The 15,064-nt window shown below is 46.9% G+C and overlaps 1 protein-coding gene across 11 annotated transcripts in view; it reads left to right on the forward strand.

Moving 5' to 3' along the window:
- The window catches only part of TRAM2 (translocation associated membrane protein 2), a 69,720-nt gene that overhangs the window by 36,822 nt on the left and 17,834 nt on the right, over positions 1–15,064 (forward strand). The window lies entirely within an intron of this gene.

Here is a 15,064-nt window from a genome sequence, read left to right on the forward strand (position 1 = left end):
CAAATTCGGCCTTCTGTACCTATGTCTCTTGAAAATCGTAAGAACTAGGACAGCTCTGGACCCAGCTATACTTATGATTTATGCATTTAACATTTAAAAAAGTATTTTGGCTTTTTAAAAATTGGGGTAAAATACACATGTCATTTACCATCTTAGTTATTTTAAAGCATACCAGTTCAGTGGTATGAAGTTCCTTCACCACCATCCATCCATCTCTAGGACTGCTTCATCTTGCAAAACTGAGCTCTGTAGCTCTTAAATGACTCACCATTCTCCCCTGCCCACTACCACTCTACTTTCTGTCGCTATAAATTTGACTCTTCTAGGGCCTCCTATAAGTAGAGTCGTATAGTTTTTGTGTGTGTGTGATTGGTTACAATTTAGTTTTAAATGGTTTCCAAAGTACATTTATGACTCTCACAGGGAACTTATAAAATACAGGTAAACATAAGATAAAAATCATACATGACTCTACCACCCAAAGACTACATTTAGCATTTTGTAATCTTGATTCATATAACCCACTTTTCTGCTGTTAGCATATGATGAACCTTTTCCCTAGTCATTCATTATTCTTCCATTCAATTAGGCATTTGCAAAAACTAAAGAAAAGTTATTAATAAGGATTACCACAGTTGTGTATTCAGTCATACATTGTTGGATATATAAGTTTCCAGTTTTTATAGTGCTACAGTAAACATTCTTGTGACTTCCTGCATTCATGATTTTTTTTTTTTTTTGATAAATTCCTATTACTGGAATTTCTGGGTCAAGTAGTATATACATTATAAAGGTTTTATATATGTATTGCCCAGATACCCTCAGGCATCTAATTCTTATGACCCATAAATCATGTTTTTTATAGATAGCATCAGATGCATTTTTTTTTTTTTTTTTTTTTTGGAGAGTCACTCAGTTGTGTCTGACTCTTTGCGACCCCATGGACTGTATAGTCCTTGAATTCTCCAGGCCAGAATACTGGAGTGGGTAGCCTTTCCCTTCTCCAGGGGATCTTCCCAACCCAAGGATCGAACCCAGGTCTCCCACATTGCAGATGGATTCTTTACCAGCTGAGCTACAAGGGAAGCCCCAAAATACTGGAGTGGGTAGCCTATCCCTTCTCCAGCGGATCTTCCTGACCCAGGAATTGAACCAGGGTCTCCTGCATTGCAGGCAGATTCTTTACCAACTGAGCTATGAGGGAAGCCCAAATGCGTAGGCTTTTTAAAAATGTCAGAATGCCAGTTTATTAATTCGTAAAGAGATACCCACTCCAGTGTTCTTGCCTGAAGAATCCCAGGGACGGGGGAGCCTGGTTGGCTGCCGTCTATGGGGTCGCCCAGAGTTGGACACGACTGAAGTGACTTAGCATAGCAAAGAGATATCCAGGGGCTTCCCTGCTCATGCAGTGGTAAAGAATCGGTCTGTAATGCAGGAGACACAGGTTCAATCCTTGGTTCAAGGAGATCCCCTGGGGAGGGAAATGGCAACCCACTCCAGTATTCTTGCCTGGAAAATTCCACGGACAGAGGAGCTGGGTGGGCTAAGTCCATGGGGTTGCAACGAGTCCAACACGACTTAGCAGCTAAACAACAACAGTTGGACACGACCTAGCAACTAAGCCAAAGAGATACAGCAAAGAGATATGCACCTGTCAGAGGTGGTGCCTGGACTTTCTTTACATTTCTGCCCAAAATCGACTTAGAGGGGCTGCCTGCCAGATCCTAGCCCAGCCTTGCTTTGTTCATTACTGGGAGAACGTACCGTCCTGGGGACCACAGTGGTTGAAGCACGTGTGAGTGGGACATGGCTTTATTTTAGGAAGGGCCTGTTTGTAAAGCCAGATCATGACTAGGGGATTGATTGTTTCAGTCTGAAACTTTCCAGGAGAAATTAAGGGACAAGGGATATCCTAAAAGTGTCCCTCTTCACAGTAAGGGTAACAAGCGAGACTTCTTGCTCCAGGGCCGAACCCAGAGCTCCTGAGCAGGAGGCGCTTCCTATCCTGCCCTCATTTGTTTGTTTTAACTAATTAGTTAATTGATTAATCCAGACAAATATTTGTGTGCCTGCCGTGTGCCAGGCCCGGACTGTGAAGCAATTCATGAAGCACGTCTGATCTCTGACTCATGGAACTTAACTGTTTATTAGGGAGGGAATAGATACTACACAGCAAACAATAAATAATTAAAGCTGTGATATGGGAGTCGAAAGGAGCATACAGGTTGTGCGATAAGGAAACATCAAAGGGTGATTGCCAGATGTTTCTGGGAAACTGCTGTTTGAACTTCTGGGAAACAGCTGGTGTGAAGGGGGTTGGGGAGGGGGGTATGTGCAGAAGAAGGAACATTCCAGACACGGATTGGCATGCACAAAGCCCCCAGGTAAGGCACAGACACCTCAGCATGTTCTAGTAACTGAACCAAGGCCAGTGTGTCTGGAGCCAGTGAAGTTTGGCATTTTTCTCAGGTGGGGCTATTGAATTGTGTCCTGGAATCCCCATCCAGGCCAGAATAAGGCCTGGGTAGAGGTGGAGGGATGTACTGACAGAGGAGATAAAGTATTGGTAAAGAGCCTGGCTTTTGTTTAAATCTTGCCACTGGGGCTGTTCAAAATAAGACTGGCACATCACCCAGAGAGACAGTGCAGTTAGAGCAGCCTGCTTAATTTTGCTTTGAGCTCCTTGATCACCAGACCAGTGTGGTGGTATTTGGTTTGTAAGTTGCAGAGGAGGGCCAACTTCTCACTGAAAAGAAGCAGTTCACAACCCAGGGCAGAGGGCCTTTGAAGCTGCGGATTTAAACCCCACATCAATGGCAACCCACTCCAGTATTCTTGCCTGGAGAATCCCATGGACAGAGGAACCTGGTGGGCTACAGTCCATGGGGTCGCAAGAGTCGGACTAAAGTCACTAAGGTTTAGTGACTAAACCATCACCACATGCCCCTTTGGGACTTTCCTGGTGGTCCACTGGTTAAGAATCCACCTTCCAATGCAGGGATTCAGGTTTGATCCCTGGTCAGGGAACTAAGATTCCACATGCTGCGGGGTCAACTAAAGCCATGGGCCATCAAAATTAAAAAACAAAAAAAAAACAAAACAAAACCCTCCGGCTGACATCTCTTCCAGCCTGCAGCTTCTTGAGGATGAGTCCTATTTGTAGAACCAGGGTCAGTTCTGATTTCTAAGGTTTCTTCTTTCAGTGGCTTGGGACTTGTTCAAATCTGTGTTTAACCTGTGGATTTTAGGAGAGCAGCGACGGTTTTCATATAACCGGCCTGCTGTTTCTATATCCCTAGCCTCCCTCGGTGGAGGTGTTCAGGTTCTACAGGAAACGGCCGGTGGGAACGCTGAGGAGTTTCTTCCGAGCTTCCTTTCCTCCCTCACCTCTCTTCTTTCCAGCTCCCAGCATGTGTTTATAGGCCAGCAGCGACAACAACGTACCGCAAGCTGAGTGGCTTAAGCAACAGAAATGTAACGCACTGTAAAAGGGTAAGATCAAGGTGTCAGCAGGGCTGTGCTCCCTGGCTAGGACCAGCGGGACACCAGTCTTTGTGTTTGCGGCCATCTCTGCATCCAGTTTCTCTTTCTGTAAAGACGTCAGTCATATCAGATTAGAACACGTTCTACTCCATTATGGTCCCATCTCAACTATTTACATCTGCAATAACTCTGACTCCAAAGGAGCTCACGGTCTGAGATGCTGGGAATTTGGATTTCACAGGAGTTTTGCTCCATTCAACTCATAATGCTGGCTAATAAATGCATGACTCTGTCATATTATATTAAGCTAGCTAAGAAGATTAAGCTCCATTCAGAGAAATGAACTAAAAGAGAAGATGGCACAGACCTTGCAGTCAGAAGTTGTGCATCCTGGGACAGTGTCAGTGTCCCTGGGGTTTTCTTTAAGGTCAACAGTGATGAAGTGTTCTTGTCACATCATTCCCACCTGTTAGGGTTGCCAGACTTTGCAAATAAAAATCCAGGACTATCTGTTAAATTGGCATTTCAGAGAAACACTACTTTTTTTTTTCCAGTGTAAGTATATCTCAAAGTATATATGGGGCATAATTATACTAGAAAAGTAGTCTTTGTTTATCTGGAATTCAAGTTTAACTGACCATTGTGTATTTTATCTGCAACCATACACCCAGCTTTGGCAAGGAATAAAATGTCATGTTTCTGGTCTTAACCATCAGACAGAGTCTTTCTGATTCAAATACCCCACAGTATCTGGTATTACGGCCAGAAGTATATAGACTGTAAAAGGTCAGCAAAGAGCAGAGGCTTGAGTCCCGCCACAAACAGACTTGTGGCTTCCTGACCCCCCTTCTGATGTAGAACAGGGGACCCCACACAGGCTGAAATGTAGCAGCTTCTTTTGAGTTGTTCAAGAGTTTGCTGAGCTGTCTTGGGCAAACCAGGCGGTGTCAGGGTCTCCATCACCATCTGTCAAGTTGAGGGTGATGGTCACTATCTCCACCCAGCACCTCCTGAAGACAGGGATCCAGGAGGCACTCACTCCCCAGATTGTCACAGACCTGCACCATCTGGAAATCGGTTAGAAACACAGACTCCAGGCCCCACGGAAGACTTCTGCCTTGGATCCCTTGTGGTAACGAGACCTCCAGGTGTCTGAAGTGCTGCTCCCCATGCTCTGGGTGGAACCCACTAAGTAGGCTTTCAGAGGACCCTGTGCTTTCAGCCCCCAAGTTCAGGGAGGGAAACCCCCTAAATCCAGGAACTCATTTGCATCTTTCTGTTCTCGTCCAATTTTGGCTTTTCTAGAACTGTTTTTAGTCTGAGGAGTGGAGGCAAGGGGTTACTGTTGTTGGGTGGATTTGGTTTTGAGCTGGGGCTGCCACTCTGCAGGAGTCAAGGGCACCTAAGTGTTCCTGACACCTGGAGAGAGAAGGCTGGGTGTGCAGGGCCTGTTCCGGAGAAGGGCTGGTTTCACAGTGAGGAAGGAGGACAAGGACCATTCCCTGTTGGTCCCGGTGGTTTTATCACCACCAGCTGCCACGTAGCATTTAACAGCTGGAGATGAAAAGCCCAGGGACCCCCCGGGGTCCCTCCCCTGCACCACAGTGTGGCCCTTGTTCTCACAGCCCTCCCAGGGCGAGACACACGGCCCCATCAAAACAACCTCAGACAGATGGTTTTAAAGCCTCATTCAGCTGAAAGCCTTTGTCCAGGGCTCAGAGTGTGTTTTGTTCCCTTGCTAGCCAGTAGGAGTTAGCCCTGTGCTTGTATCATGTACTTAGGAGATTGGTGTCACATACCAAACTGAGCCCCTGTTTGTAAGATGAGCTTGTGGGAGACAAAGAGGGAAGAGACAGGTGGGCAACAGTGACTCTAGAAGTGGAAACCTGGCTTGATTACAGGCGGAAGCTGCCCAACCAGGACCTGTGGTCTGTCCAGCTGCAGGAGTCTTGAGACTCACAGAGTCTGGCCTTGTCCTTTTACAACAAGGAAAAGAGATGATGGACGTTCCTAAGGATACACCAGTAAGGACAGAGCGGATGCTGGGCTGTCACACCCCTGAATGCAAATGGGGCGGTGGGCGTGACTCCAGGGGGCCCAGTGAGGCTGGCAGAGAGCTGGCTCCATCCTAGTCCCTCTGGCCAAACAGCTGCCAAGATCCCCTTTTGCCCTGAGGTCCTATCTGTATGAATAAGAGAACATGAAAATAAACCCAAGTCTTCACTGCCCTCACCGTATTGGATGGCATCTGAAGAAGCATGGGAGTTTATAGCCAGCCCTGAGTATAATCTGTTTTTTCGTTGTTAATTTATTAAACTTTCTTAGTCTGTTCAGGCTGCTGTAACAAAATACAGACCAGGTGGCTTATAAACAACAGAAATTTACTTCTCCCAGTCCTGGAGGCTGGAGTCCGAGATCTGGGTACAGTCTGGTCGAGTGAGGCCCCTCTCCCAGGTCACAGGCTTCCTGCTGTGTCCCCACGTGGTGGAAGGGGCAAGGGAGCACTCTGGAGCCTCTTTCATAAGGGCACTAATTCCATTCATGAGGGCTGCACCCTCATGATTTAAACACCTCCCAAAGGCTCCACCCACTAATACCATCATCTTTGGGAGTTGGGAGTCCAACTGAACTCTGGGAGGGGGGGACACCAACATTCAGATCATAGCACTTAATTATTTAAGTGTAACAGTTGTGCAGAAAAGTGGACGCACAGTCATTGGTCAGCCCCAGGTAACAGCCCCTCAGAATGTGTCCCTTTCCTGCCTAGACTTGATTTTTATCCAGTCCCCCTGTTATAGCCCAGAGAATTTATGCCACGTGGAGCTCCTGAGGTTTAAGCAGGGGCCGCTGAGTTGCTGTGGCTAATTGTTAACCAGCCTGAAGCCTCCAAGCCGGCAGCATCTTTGAATAGCTGCCTCCCCTCCCCTACACGGCCATTTCTCCTGAGCAAATCTTTTCTTCTCCTGTCTAGCCAGGATCGTTTTTTTTTTCCTTGCTTAGTTCTTACTGAAATAATTTTTGTCCTTAATTAAAAAGTGAACCTGATATTTTTATCCAAGTTAAAAACAAGGCTGAGATTTTAGACATTTTTTTGGTGTATGATCTTGAGTTGTTTTTTCTTTATGGCTCTCAGTTCACATTGTCCCCTCGGTAGGCACTCTTCAGGGACCACACAATTTCTGCCCAGGCCTCAGACTTGTGAACCACAGTGAGGCTGAGTGTGTGCCTGTGGTATTTCTTGAAGGCCTCAGGCAGAGCTATACAGCCTTATAGAAAGAAATGGTTCACCAGGAAAACTACGCAGAGGCTGTTCACTTTTATTTGTAGGTTCTCTTTAATGCGTCTCTCATTTTTTGCTGCATTTTTGTATCATAAAAATATCCTTGTCTTCCTACCTCCAGTGAAACTGGAGAAAAATATATTGCAACAAATTGTGCAGTCTGCAGTTAAAATGATGACTTTGAAGATTTTTTCATTCTCTGAGCAGCCTGGGAGAGAGAGAGAGTGTGTGTGTGTATTAAGTTTGCCAAGGCTGCCTTGGTAGCTTGGATGGTAAAGCGTTTGCCTACAACGCGGGAGACCTGGGTTCAATCCCTGAGTCGGGAAGATCCCCTGGAGAAGGAAATGGCAACCCACTCCAGTATTCATGCCTGGAAAATCCCATGGATCGAGGAGCCTGATGGGCTACAGTCCATGGGGTTGCAAAGAATCGGACACGACTGAGCGACTTCTCTTCACTTTTCTTCACTTCACTTCAAGGCTGCCATGATGAAGTACCACAGACTGGGTGGTTTGAACAACAGTAAAGCATGTACATACTTGGGGGCACAGTGAGATGAATTTTTACATCCGTGTGTGCCATGCGCCCATCCCCCAGGTCAGGAGGCAGCCCTCCTAGCTTCCTCAGACCCCTCTGGTGAACACCCCCTCCCAAAGCAACCACTTGTCTGCTGTATTGTTTTCTGATTAGTTTCTCCTGTTCTCGCCCTTCATTTCTCCCTGAGTTTTGTAAACTGGCTCCATTGTCTATATGGACAATGTGTTGGGATCCCCTGGTGACATTAAGCATGGATTCCTGGGCCATGTCCCAGTGTCTGATTCGCTGGCCCTGGGGTGGACGTGCAGCAGTGTGCATCCCTGAGGAGGCTTACACCTGTGTTATAAGGTGTTGTAACCCAGGCACCAGAGATGAAAACTACTTGGGTTGTTTTCGTGAGGGTAAAAACCATGCTGCCATGCACAACCTTTTGCAGGTGTCATTTTGAACATGGCAGATATGGCTATACGACAGATTCCCAGAAGTGGAATTGGCATATCCAAAGGCCAATGGTTTGTAATCTCAGTGGAAATTTTCAAATCACCTTTCCAAAGAGGTGGTCCATTTCGCATCCCACTGCAGGGTGAGAGCCTGGTTTCCCATAGCTTCAGCAAGAGTTAGAGACCAGTTTTGGATTTATGCCAGTCTGACAGGGGTGGAATGGTATCTCATTGTGTCTATAATTCGTTTCTCTTCTCAGTGAGGTTGAGTATCCTTTTAAATGTAAAAGGGCCATCTGTGTTTTTTTCCTCTGTGAATTGTCTGTTCAAATCCTTTGCCCATTCTTCTTTTGGGTTTGTTATCTTTTCATCCTCAAGTTCTAGGAGCTCTTCATACATTGGAAGATCAACCTTTGTTTCTAATCCGAATTATAAATATTTTCCCCTCGGACATCATTTGCATCTTGATTTTGCTTTTGGTGTTTCTTCATGTCAGAGTTCTGGATTTATTTATTGTGTAGAAGATTCAGAATAATGGGGAAACAGTTGGCCATAAGCACAGAAACCAATAGAAAGTGACTCATAAATCCAGGTTTGCAAGGGTGAGGAAGGAAGCTGGGAGCAAAAGAGGCATCCAGGTTGTACAGTGGTGGTCTTTGAAGCACCAGGTTTCGGGACAAAGGCAGAACCCTCGCTGGCAGGGCCTAGACTTTAAGCGGATGCAAAGAGCGGATGGGGCATCAGCCATAGCTGGCCACTGGCCAGCTCAGGTCCCTGGGAGGAGGTCAGACACTGCACAGCGGTATCCAGACAAGATGGGACTTGTGGAGGCAGGCGGGAGAAGCTGCTTCCAGGTGACACCAGGGGAAATGGGAAAATGTCTGTTAGTCATAGGAAGCAAACAAAGCAGGAGGTGAGAGGGTGCTCCCGAAAGGGCCGGCTCCACCCGAGGTTGTCAGGACAGCCAGGCTTTTATTGAGCACGTTGATTCTCTTTTTAAACTGTTGTTGTTCAGTCGCTAAGTTGTGTCCAGCTCTTTGTGACCCCATGGGCTGCAGCACACCATGCTTCCCTATCCTTCACTTTTAAACTGTGATCAGAGATAAAGCAAGTGCCACTTTTGACAGGAGACAGGATGAGTCACTCATAGAGGGAGGGTCATTATTGAAGGTGCTTCTTCCAGGGCAAGGTTAACTCCTCCAGGGCATATATTGACCTTCTCCATCGTGGTGTGCGGGAAGAGGACTTGGAATATGGGCGTTGGGAGGTGTCAGGAGGCATCTGGGCTGGGGATTGTAAATCGGTGACCTGTGGTCAGAGCTGGCTTATATGTGTATTTTCTTTGGCCAGTTTGGTAATTGGCCCATAAAGTGTTTTTACAATTTTGGAATTAGTCACCAGCATTTTAAAATCAGATGATTTCACGTAGGGAATCTCTTTCTCTCTCTCTGCTTTTGAAATATGGGGCCGCACCCCTCCAGTGGCCTTCCCCCTCCTTCCTTCACCCGCTCGGGGCAGACGCTCTGCACTTTACCACAATCGCCACTCTTCTCTAATGTGCCCCCAACACCGAGACTGCCTGGCAGCCACCGCATATCCCGGTCTGAATTGTTGTTTTTCTTCTAGCAAGGTTAAAAGGGATGTCACTCTTTTCTTAAACTTGTTTCTCTCTGAAAGTGGAAATGTGAAAGACAGACCAGGAGAGCCCTACAGCTGAGGAGAAACAGTGGGGAGCTCTGTGGTCCTGAAGACTGTTAGTGCAGAAGACCCTGGGTTGAAAGGACTTACCTGAAGACGCCTGGACCACTTTGCTCATTGCATTCCCCGCCTGGTCTCTGCGGGCATTTTGCTGTGTCTCTGGGTTGGAATCACCTCTCTGGTCTAAGAGCTCAGATGTGCCAAAACATACTCTTCTTAAAAATCACAGCAGCTCAGAAACTTCCCTGGTGGTTCAGTGTAAGACTCTGCACTTCCAGTGTAAGAAGTGTGGGTTAGTTCCCTGGTCGGGGAAGTAAGGTCCCACATGCCATGCAGTAAAGCCAAGAAAGTTTTTTTTTTTTTTTCTTTTAAAAAGGGACCTATTGGCTATACCCCAATATAAGATAAAAAGTTAAAAAAAAAAAAAAAGGACCTAAACTTTAATAAAAAAAAATCACAGTAGCACTGCCAGACTATTGCCGTTCTTTTTTGAGAGCTCATACCAGGCGGGGGTGCTGCTTAAAGGGTCAGAGCTCTAACATGGGGAGAGACGGGATTTTTTAAGAATTTGTTAGCAACCAAACATTTAAAAAGAAAAGAAAAAATCCATTTGATTATAACCTCCTGAAAAAACACAGGTTTCAGACCTCCATAGCTCCGTGGTGAGCGGAAGGGGCCAAACCAGTCCCCTTTCCTGCTCTGATCAAGGGCAGGAGGGTAGCAGATAAGGGGAGAGCAGTGGACATGCTGTGCGTGAATCAGAGCACAGCTCATGAGTGCTTGTGTGATGCTCCTTGCTCCGTGGTAGGAGAAAGAAGTCCAAGGATCAGCTTCGCACCAGTCAGGGCCGGGGTCATGAAGGGGGGTCCTGTTGACCTGAGGTGGCTTTGGGGGCCGTGCTGGGCTGTGGGACACTGGGAGACCTGAGAAATGGCCCTGTCCCTTAACCCTGTGAGTTCTGCTGCTTCGCCCACTCTGCTTCGCCATGGATGGGGACAAGAACCAAACCAGACAGCAGGTTGACGCATTCTGAAACTGTGGGCGCTACCAGAGGACAGATTCCAGAGGGAACTTGAGAACCGTTCTGCACGGCCAGCCCACCAGCTGGTCCTTGTGAGTCCATTGCCCACATCTCTCTGGATTTGTCTTCTCAGACATCACGCTGCCACCCTCGGAGTGGAGGGCACGCCTGTACCCAACCCTGGCCTCCTATGGGCACATCCTGACTGCTCTGCCGGCCCTATTCCAGCCCACTTAACCCGTCCATCTGACAGGAAGAGTGATCTTTACAAAAGGTGTCTGTGACTCAGTGCTCCAGAACCTTCCCTTGCCTTTGGATGGTTGTCAGTGGTGGGTGGTGGGGCGTGGCACGACCTGCTCACCTCTGCTCTCCAGGTCACCCAGTCCTCTGCCCATCAGGATCTTCCCTGGTTGCCTCTACCCAGACCACTCTGCCCTGACCCGCTCTCTGACCAGCACACCTCAGTGACGCCTCCTCCCCAGGACCCTGCCCTGATCCTTTCCTGCCCAGGTCGCAGCACTCATCACACCTGGCCGCTGCTTTTGTTGTTGTTATGAAATACGCTTATCATGAGATGTACGATCTTACCCGTTTCTGAGCGTCCAGTTCAGTGGTATTAAGCACACTCATACTGTTGGTGCAACCTCCAAAACGCTTCATCCTGCAAAACTGAAACTGCATCCATGAAACAGCGGCCCCCATCCCTCCCCTGCCCCAGTCCCTGGCAACCACCATTCTTGTTGTGTCTCTGAATTTTTCTCCTCTGGGGCCCTTCGGTAATGAAATCATGCAATATTTGTCCTCTAGTGACTAACTTATTTCACTTAGCATGATGCCCTCAAGGCTCTGTGTAGCATGTGACAGGTTTTCCTTCCTTTTTAAGGCTGAATGATGTTCGTGTTCTGTTGTGTGTATGGACCATAGATTTTGTTCTTCTATGCATCTGTGGATAGACAATTGGGTTGTTTCTACCTTTGGCAGTTGTGATGTGTGTTGTGAACATGGGGTTTACAGATATTTCATTAAGATCCTGCTTCCAGTCTTTTTCTTCTGTGTACGGAAGTGGAATTGCTGGATCATCTGGTAGTTCTATTTTTAATTTTCCAAGGAATCATCGTACTGTTTCTGATGGTGACTACACCATTTTACATTCTCAAAACAATGGACAAATACGGTCCTAATTCGTCCACACCCTCACCGACACCTGTTCTTTTCTTCTAAATTGTGGCCATTCTAATGGATTTGAGTACCTTATTGTGGTTTTGATTTGCATTTCCCTAACGATAGTGATGTTGAGGGTCTCTCCATATACTGGTTGACCATTTGTATGTCCTCTTTGGAGGAATGTCTATTCCTTTGCCCATTAAAAAAAAACAAAAACAAAAACACTTCTTTTCCATTATGATTTATTATAGGATATTAAATATAGTTCCCTGAGCTATACAGCAGGGCCTTGTCTTCCTAGTTTGTGTATAGTGGTTTGTATCCGCGAATCCAAACTCCTGCTTTATCTGCGTACCCCCTTCCCCCCACCTCTTTCCCCTTTGGTAAGCATAAGTTCTCTATGTCTGCGAGTCTGTTTCTGTTTTATAGATAAGTTCATTTGTGTCATATTTTGGATTCCACGTATAAGTGATATCATATGATGTTTGTCTTTCTCTGTCTGACTGACTTCACTTAGTATGATCATCTCTAGGTCCTTCCATGTTGCTGCAAGTCTTTGCCCAGTTTTCAATCTAATTGTGTTTTTTTGTTTTGTTTTTGTCGTCATTGTCAGCCTCTGGTTTTGGGTAGAGAGAATTTGGTGTGTAGGTGCTAAGCTGCAAGAGGGCAGGGCCGTGCCCACCTCCTTCCCTGCCATGCCCCAGTGTCCAGCATGGAGCCCTGCCTGTGGTTTATTGGTGGGTGAGCAAATACGCATGGAGCTCTTATCAGCAAAGGAGTAAAAGGATGTTAGTCCACGCATCCCTTCTTGTTTCAAGAAGGATTTAGGGCTCTGGTCACATCTCTTTGGAAGCATAGTGAATAGAGTGGTGAATGGAAGTAATTTGAAGAGGCTGTTTAAGATGGATAATCCAAAGTCTTGACATTTTTTTTTTTTTAAGATTTGTTTATTTTGGCTGTGCTGGGTTTTCGTTGTTGCATGGGCTTTCTCTGGTTGTGGCGGTCAGGCGTTACTCTTCCTTGCGGTCTGAGGGCTTGGCAGTTGCCAGTCAAAGGCTCTAGAGCACTGGTTCAGTAGCTGTGGCTCATGGGCTTAGTTGCTCCACAACATGTGGGATCCTCCCCAACCAGTGATCAAACCGGTGTCCCCGGCATTGCAAGGTGGATTCTTAACAATTGGGCCACCAGGGAAGCCCTTGACATGTGTTATTCAGCTACTCTGGGGCCATGCTTTTTTTGGTTGAGTCCCATTTTACCTAATAAGGCTGGTCTTGATGGTGAAACTTTGCATGTATTATTTTATAGTTTCAAAATATGCTGCCAGCTAGTTAGTCTCCGTTGATCCTCCACTACGAAGGCTGGGAAAGGGTGATGCTGGCTTTGCAAATGGAAGGGCAGAAGCATAGGCTGACCCACACGCCCGCCTCTCTGCTTCCTCCGTCCTGGGTCCCAGCTCCCCGCCCGGGTCTCAGCCCCTGCCCGGGTCAGTCACCTCGTCTGACAGGTCTCGGCCACCGATGGCCCTCCTCCCTCCCTGTTTCCTCTTCGACTTGACTTCCTGTCCCCCTAGTTCCTTACCTGTCTCACTGGCGTCTGCCTCCAGGCCCAATGCTTAGCAGCACTGCTGCCAGAGTGAACTGTCTGAAACCCAATTTCCGCGTTTTCCTGTTGAGTTTGAATTCTTCGATGTTTCCATGTTGCCTTCAGGATCATGTCCACACCCTTTTATGTGGTACCCTGGCCGCCCTCAATAATGTGTCCTTGTTCCCTGCATCCTTAGCAGATGCTCCTCTGCCCAGGATGCTCCACCACCCCCTCCCGCCCCCCGCCTGCCTACCCCTGCTTGTTCTCAAGTTTCTATTTCATCCCATTTATCCTGACAGGCTACCCCACCTCCCCCGCCCCAGCTGGAGTCTCCCTCACCTGCCTTGGCTCCCTGTGTGGCTGTGTTTACCTCTTGGTACCATGTGGTTGTCTGCCTGTCTGTAGGTCTTTGTACACTTATTTTTCAGTCTCCTGACTGGTCTGTGCTCTCCGAAACTAAGGCAGTGTCTTTTGTCTCCATGTTTCAGCAATCAGCCCAGTGGCTCTCACAGAGTAGGGTGTTTGTGGAAGCAAGGAGGGAGAGGACAAAGGAAAGCCGGTCTGATCTCAAAGTTCATGTCTTCCTGCCCCCTCCCCAGCCCACTCCCCACCCACTCCACCGCCCACCAGTGCATTCTCCCAGTCCAGGGTGGCGGGGTCATGGGTTGGCTCCCAGAGTGACCCAGTCAGCTCTTCTTGGCTCTGGCCACCCTGAAACTCACTCACCCTGGCCTACCTTCTGGTAAATGCATCCCAGCAGAGAGAGATGACTCATGTGTGTGTGACTCAGCGCGAAGGCAGCACAGCTGGAGAGGTGGCCAGGGTGTCTGCCCGGGGGAGGGAGGGCCACAGAGCACCAGGGATCCAGGCCTGGGACCTGAACTCCCGCAGGTCTGCCAGCTGGACAGAAGGCAGGAGCCTCCTCTGTCCGTGGAGGGAGTGGTTGCACTAGCAGAGCTTTGCAAGACTTAAGATACCTGGAATTGCATCTCGTTTATCGCTACTAAATACTATTTTTAATAACTTTAGTGTATGCTTATAGGCACTGGTAAGCATCTTGCATGCAACCAAAACAACAAAAAAAATAATAGCAGATACAGGTACAGTACTTCCTATACACCAGATACTATTCTAAGTAAGCACTTTGCATTTTTGAAGTCACCTAATTCTCACAGAAACCCTATAGTACAAGAATCCCATTATCCTCATTTTATAGATGATGAATCTGAGGCCCAGAAAGGTCACACATAGAGGTGCCCCAGAGCTACATAGGGAAGAAATGACATTTTCTTTGTCCATTTGTCTGTTGACGGACGCTTAGGTTTGCTTCCGTGTCTTGGCTTTTGTAAAATAGTGCTGCTGTGAACATTGAGGTGCTTGTATCTTTTCAAATTATAGTTTGCCTCTTTTTTTTTTTTCTGGATAAAGATGTTTTATATATATACAGTGGAATATTAGCTGTAAAAAGAATGAAATAATGCAGTTTGTAGCAACATGAATGGACCTAGAGATGATTATACTAAGTGAAAGTAAGTCAGACAATGACCAGTATTATATGATGTCACCCATATGTGGAATCTAAAAAATAATATGAATAAATCTATTTACAAAACAGAAACAGACAGACATGGAAAACAAGCTTATAGTTACCAAAGGGGAAGGTAGGGGGAGGGAGAAGTTAAGATTGACAGATAGGATTAACAGATGCGCAATACTATATATAAAATAGACAAGCAACAAGGAATTACATATAGCACAGGGAACCGATTCAGTGTCTGTGATAACCAATACTGGAACATAATCTGAAAAAAATTACATATAACTGAATCACATTGCTGTGTACCTAAAACCAAAACA

This window comes from Bubalus bubalis, chromosome 2 (genome assembly GCF_019923935.1).
Source record: "Bubalus bubalis isolate 160015118507 breed Murrah chromosome 2, NDDB_SH_1, whole genome shotgun sequence".
Classification (NCBI taxonomy): Eukaryota; Metazoa; Chordata; class Mammalia; order Artiodactyla; family Bovidae; genus Bubalus; species Bubalus bubalis.